Source organism: Theropithecus gelada, chromosome 10, assembly GCF_003255815.1.
Source record: "Theropithecus gelada isolate Dixy chromosome 10, Tgel_1.0, whole genome shotgun sequence".
In the NCBI taxonomy this organism is placed as follows: Eukaryota; Metazoa; Chordata; class Mammalia; order Primates; family Cercopithecidae; genus Theropithecus; species Theropithecus gelada.
In genome coordinates, this window is record NC_037678.1 from 88,602,223 (window position 1) to 88,608,674 (window position 6,452).

General features: G+C 40.3%; 1 non-coding gene across 1 annotated transcript; it reads left to right on the forward strand.

Annotated features, from left to right (window-relative positions):
• The first annotated feature begins 327 nt into the window (after positions 1-327).
• LOC112633836 lies at positions 328-431 on the forward strand. The gene has a single exon (XR_003121605.1). It is a non-coding gene; the product is annotated as a U6 spliceosomal RNA (small nuclear RNA).
• The last annotated feature ends 6,021 nt before the right edge of the window (positions 432-6,452 follow it).

The window sequence follows — 6,452 nt, forward strand, 5'->3', positions numbered from 1 at the left end:
ATGGATGGAGCTGGAGGCCATAGTCCTAAGTCAGCTAACATAGGAACAGGAAATCAAACACTGCATGTTCTCACTTATGAGTTGGAGCTAAACACTGAGTACACATGGATACAAAGAAGAGAACAACAGATATCTGGATCTACTTGAGGGTGGAGGGTGAGAGGAGGGAGACGATAAAAAAACTACTTATCAGGTACTATGCTTATCACCTTGGTGATTAAATGATCCATACACCAAACCCCCGTGACGCGCAATTTACCTGTATAACAAACCTGCACGTGCACTTCTGAACCTAAAATAAAAGTGTTTTTTTAAAAAGTGAATCTGGTGCTCCCCTCGGCAACACATATACTAAAATTGGAACGTTACAAAGATTAGGATGGTCCCTGCGCAAGGATGACAGGCAAATTCGTGAAGCGTTCCATTATTTTTGACACCATCTCCAGCCTCTGTAAACTTTAAAGGGCCTGCAGAGAATGCCATGCTTCAGGATGATGATTGGTGGTCTTGTCTTCGGATGAAAAGTATTTGTGTTATGATAAGGGTGTTGGGGTAAGGGACTCCGTGTGCTGTGCCTGCTTTCTCTAGCCAAGTGGTATATAATGAGTCTAGGAGGAGAAACATCAGCATTAACAGAAGACTTGCTATAAGAAGCTAATTCATGGACTGTTTTCAAACCTGCAAAATTTGATTACAGTGAGGCCTAGAATATCAGATAATTTGCATGCACATTGAAGCTTGAGAGGCAGTGCTTAGCTAAGTGACTCTCAGCCCAGTCTTCCAATAGGATCACATGGACAATTCGAAGATAAATCATCACCTGTGCCCTACCCACAGATCCTGTCTATTGTTCTGGGTGGAAACATTTCTGTTTTTTAAATTAAGTTCCTCACATATTACTGTGAGGCCAAGGTCAAGCATGAGGACTTCCAGATACTTTAATGAGAGGAACTCCTAACATTCAAGGATGTGGCCATAGAATTCTCTGCAGAAGAGTGGAAATGCCGGGACCCTGCCCAGCAGAATTTATACAGAGATGTGATGTTGCAGAACTACAGAAACCTGGGTGTTGCTATCTGTAACCCAGACATGGTCACCTGTATGGAGCAAAGAAAAGAACCCTACAATATGAAGATATATGAGACAGTAGCCAAACCCCCAGGTAGGTGACAGTGAATGAAGTAGAGGACACAGGCAAGGGGACCATGGTCAAGAAGGAAGTCAGGCCTTAAAATGTAGTTTGGGAAGCTCTGCTGCTATGAAAATAATTTCTGAAAAGGCTGCACTTTTTTCTCATATTCACCAATGGGGCATCTTCTGTCTCATCCTGTTAAATCTTGTAAGAATTCTTTTTCTTTAGTGATCTCCCTTCAAGTTCACAGGGAAAACCAATGTCCACTTTAACATTTGTAAGGGGCTGCATGATCTGGCTGCGGTTCCATTGCTTTTGGAGACATAGGAATATGTGTATATTGAGGAGCTCTATGTCAAAGTATTTTTTCCAAATATTCGTTTTGGATGATGTCTAAAATGTGTAAGGTGAGTAGTGGACATATTGGAATTTGGCTCAGAAATCCCAGGAACACTAGGGACAGATGTTGCCTTTCTTCTGCTTAGTGATTTTTAATCCTATAGAGGTTGCAAATATAATTCTACAAAAATTCTCACTCAGCAGTTTTATCAGAACAATAAACGTTTTTCTAAACACTAAAAAATATAACGTTATTTCAAAATGTTATTGCTTTAGTATAAACTGAGATTTGTGATTTAAACTCTATATGTGCAAATTCCCAAATTAAATATAGTTTAAAGCACAGGTTTCCAACCTTTTAGCTTCCCTGGGCCACATTGGAAGAATTATTGTCTTGAGCCACACATAAAATACACCAACATTAATGATAGTTGATAAACTTAAAACAAAGGTTCATGAATAATTTTTGTGATATTCACCACCATAGATAAGCAAAAAAGTCCTCGCATTCAAAGGGCTGGTCACTGGATTAAAGTATCTACTCATCTTCTAGATTTCTTAAGCGCACTATGTCATTAACCAGCTTAGAACATTGCCAACATATTATGCTCTCAATCGTTAGCTTATTTCTTAATAACTATTATCTTATAATTCTGTCTTATTTAGTAGGAAGCCTGAGATTCTGTCATTGAGACCTATCTATCTATATGTCTCACACACACACACACACACACACCCCTATATAAGTTATATATGTTTTTAGTAAATTCTTTTAACATTGTTGATAGCTTCTTGGAAACTATAAGTGAAGCAATATATAATTTAAGAAAACTAATTTTAGGGCTGGACACAGTGGCTCACGCCTGTAATCCCAGCACTTTGGGAGCCTGAGGTGGGCAGATCAGGAGGTCAGGAGTTCGAGACTAGCGTGGCCAACATGGAAAAACCCTGTCTCTACTAAAAATACAAAAAATTAACCAAGCATGGTGGTGGGGACCTGTAATCCAGCTACTCGGGAGACTGACGCAGGAGAATCACTTGAACCTCAATACTGACATAGTAGTTAAAGTGTGTGTGGGAAAGAATGCAGGGAATAGTTTAATTAGAACTTCAGCAGAGGGGTGGAGGTTGCAGTGATCCACTCCAGTCTGGGTAACGAGTGAAACTCTGCCTCAAAAAAAAAATAAAAGAAAGGAAAAAGAAAACTAACTTTACCAGAGTTTAATTGATATAAACAAGAGTTTTGTTTGGTGTATAGCAATATTGCTTCACTTAAAGTTGCAGTTTTCAAGAACCTGTTTAGAACATTAAGTGAGGACTTACTGTACATCTGTGTTTGTGTGATATAGATTTTTCTGATAAACAAAATTTGTATAACTATACAAAATAAAAGAGGAAACCTGGTTCTTGTATCTATTTAGTCTCCTGGCTCCAGGTCAGATGTGAAGGACAACTGTGGGAACTGTAGCCATGGAACCCCATAACAGAAGCCCCACTCTACACCCTAACACCCCATCCTCCTGCCTGTCTTCCACATGAGGTTAGAGCACAACTGGGGGGCCTGTAAGTGGGGGCAACTAAAAGACACCCCACTAGAACCAGGGAATAAGATTTCCACTGAAGGGCTCAGGAGGAAGACATGTCAGGACAATGCAGGGTGCTTGTGATAGAAATGAATAAAAGCCCTCATTGTTTTTGCCAAAATGGTTACGTAGATGCAAAGTTACAGTTTGGGCTGCTGACCCAGAACAAGCACAGCTGCAGGATGTCTCAGGAATCCTCTAAGCTTCCCATCACAGAAACCGTGAAATCTCTGAGGCCATCCAGGGAGTGAAAAATAAGCTGGCACATAGGGTCACGAGCACCCAACATCAAAGACAGGAATTGTGTTCAGAACAGCAGCAGACACACTGCCCCCTGCTTCCCACAGATCCAAACGCGAGAGACGAGATGTAAAGAATTTTCTCTGACATATCCCTTTCCTGTGATTATTCACAAATTTTGCCACATTTGCATGCTGTGTGCAGCTCTCTTATTTTCATCTTTGTTATTCATGCCTTTAAACCTTTTTAAGTGCACCAGCATGCATAAGCTGACTTGATGTTTGCAGGTCTTCCAGTTCTAAAAAATAAAATAAAGTCAGTGAAGTAGATGCCAGTGGCAGGCAAGAGCAGAAAGGCCAGAGAGGCCAGCTTTTCTCTCATCATATTCGTGGTAGAAGAAGTTCCTGTCAATCAACATCATGATAGCATCAGTCTTAAGCATTGCCTCAGACACTAGAGGCTCCACACAGAGATACCCAGGTGTTGCAGGACCTGTGCAGGCTGAAAGATAAACCTTCAGAGCTCATGAGCAGAAAGTCATCTACCCTTCTAGTTATTCTAGATGGACCCTCATCTCAGGGGGAGCCCCAGCAGCAGAAAGCCTTATTAAAATTAAAATTAGCTAAGAAGGAAACGAAAGACAAACTTTTCCTCCTTCTTTCTCTTTAAAGCAGAATGAATTATCCACTGGATTAGGAATGGTACAGCTCTCAGGGAACTGTGAGACAGAAGGTCTGCCTGGGGCCGGCTGAGGGAGGAGGAAGAAAGCAATGAGAGAAGCTAGATCGAGACCACAGCTGCAGCTGAGGCTCATTCAGTCAAGTCTTGGACCCAGCAAGAGCAACTTCCCACAGTAACATTTTTCATCCCTGACAGCACTTCACATTGAGCTAGTAACTCTTCCTGTAAGAGATTATATAGGTTTTGATAAAGATGTGAGGAATGTGAGCTGCAGGGCTTTGGACATCTGGAATAAAAGCCACAGGCAAAATGGGAAACTCTACAACTTGTAATCTGAAAATACACAGTCCTAATGATGTGTTCCTACACGTACACGTGCATACATGAAGAGTACCTTTTCTCCACTCTGTGTCTTGCATAACCAAAAACTGATTGAATTGGAGAGTACTTTTCAATTACAATCCATTCCATTTAAGAATTCCTAGCTGTCGGGCCTTCTTTTCTTTTATTCGAGCAAACAGAAGTCATATCCTTTCACAGGAAGATGAAGAAAAAATACGAAGATAACATCAAAGCATAATAAAATGTCCAAAGCACTGATATATCTACACATTCAATCTTGCAGACTTTGATTATTAGGAAAAATGATCAAGGTAACAGAGAAACAAGAAACTTACTAAGTGTTTCTCGTACATACAGATTCCTTCTTATCTAGCTGTATTACCAGACACAATGCATTTTCTTTTATTTACTGGTCTGTCTTCTGAGCACCACATGTTAAAACTGCAAGACATAAAGATGAAATAACAGGCACTGGATTTATTTTTCTGCTTAAAACAACCCCCAAAAAGTAAAATTTGTAGAACAATGATTTTCAAGACATCAGCAATGAAGGACAATGATCCCTGAGAGATGAGAAAAAAAAAAAAGTCACCTCTACAATAACCTTAGCTACTGCCTTGAGAGAGTTCCCATCCTTGGCACAGTAAAAAGGAACCAAGCTAGAGGCCAGCAGACTTCCTCAGTTTAAATGATGGAGTTGAGGGCCTGGGAAGAACAAGGCAACAGAGTTCACAGGACAGAAGAGAGAGATCTGCAGAGGGTCCCACTCAAATATTCAGCAAAGTACCGATAAGCACATCCATGAGATTTCCTGAGACTAGGGAAAGAAGCATTCCAAAAGGAGTAAAGGGAAAAGGACTCAAGGCCAGGAATAGCACCTTCCCACCAGCCAGATTCTCCAGTCTCATCATTTCTAATTACCTCATAATTTATAGGAGCATTCTGTAGTGTGCTCAGGAGGATTTTGCCTTGGTCATGAAGAAAAATTAACTGTTCTTGTCTTGCCTAACAAATTTTAAAAGTAAGATCCCAAAGAATAAAAGTATTTCCAAGTAACCGTATTGCATCCTAGAAAAAGCAGCTCAAGAAAATTTGTAGAAATAAAAAATATCTATCATAAAACAGGTAATGCCCGACATCCAATCAATGGTAACAAGCCATGGATAAATCCAGGAAAATACAATCTATAACAAAGAGGAAAAAATCAATCAGTTGAAAGTGACACAGACCTGACCCAATGCTAAAGTTAGTATTCGAGGACAATAAAACAATTATTATAATGGTATTTCATGTATTCAGAAGTTAAGTAAAGACAGAAAATTTTTTTAAATTCCAGTCCAATTTTCTGGGGACAAAAACTATAATATCTGAGATAAAAAATACACTGGGTGGGATTAATGGCATATTAGACCTTGCAGAAGAAAAGATTGATAAACTTGAAAACATAGCCATAGAAGCTATTCAAAATAAAACAAAGAAAAAAAATCAACTTTGTCATATTCTGTTGGGTAGAAGCAAGTCACAAGTTTCACCTGCAGTCATGGGATGACATCATACAAGAGCATGACAATGGGGATCTCTTTGGGTGGGTCAATCACACTATTTCAAAAAATAGATGTGGGCCAGGCGTGGTGGCTCACTCCTGTAATTCCAGCAGCACTTTGGGAGGAAGAGGTGGGTGGATCACGAGGTCAGGAGATTGAGGCCATCCTGGCTGACATGGTGAAACCCATCCTACTAAAAATACAAAAAATTAGCTGGGCCTGATGGCGGGTGCCTAAAGTCCCAGCTACTCAAGAGGCTGAGGCAGGAGAATGGGGTGAACCCGGGAGGCAGAGTTTGCAGTGAGCCACGATCGCACCACTGCACTCCAGCCTGGCGACAGAGCGAGACTCCGTCTCAAAACAACAACAACAACAAAAACAGATGTGACCTGATTAATACAAGACAAAGTAGTTCTCAAAGCCAAGAATATTATCAGAGATAAAAATGGTCAGTTCATAATGTCAAGAAGATCAGTTTGTCAAAGAGATATAACAACCCTATACACTTGTGCACTTAGTAAGAAAGCTTCATCCCTGGGATGCAAGTGGGCTTCATCCCTGGGATGCAAGGCTTGTTCAATATAAGCAAAT